The sequence below is a fragment of the Rhinoderma darwinii genome, chromosome 3, assembly GCF_050947455.1.
Source record: "Rhinoderma darwinii isolate aRhiDar2 chromosome 3, aRhiDar2.hap1, whole genome shotgun sequence".
Lineage (NCBI taxonomy): Eukaryota > Metazoa > Chordata > Amphibia > Anura > Rhinodermatidae > Rhinoderma > Rhinoderma darwinii.
Window position 1 is genome coordinate 393,965,909 of NC_134689.1, and position 423 is coordinate 393,966,331.

Sequence of the window (423 nt, forward strand, 5' to 3'; positions counted from 1 at the left end):
GTTGCAGCGAGGCAGGGACTCCTAGCATCGTACATAAGTATGATGCTAGGAGCCCGGCTCCCTGCACTGTGTTTTGGTCCGGTACTTGCGGCCGAAATACGTCCGTAAATTACGGACGTAATTAGTGTGTGTGCACATACCTTATGCTGCCGACAATACATGTGAATGGGTTATTCTTTTTTTTTCTAATTGGAAGAACTTTTTGCTCTGTGTGTGCAAGACCTCAAAGGGGAATTCCACTGAAAATAATTTTTTGATTTACATAGTTAAGATTGAACAAAGACACCGGTCCATCAAATCCAACTATAATCGTACTGTGTTGATCCATAGGAAGGCGTAAACTTCCATGAGGTGGATACCAATGTAAGAAGATGACATTAGTGACGTTTGAGATCTCAGACCACAGCTGATTTCCAGAATGAA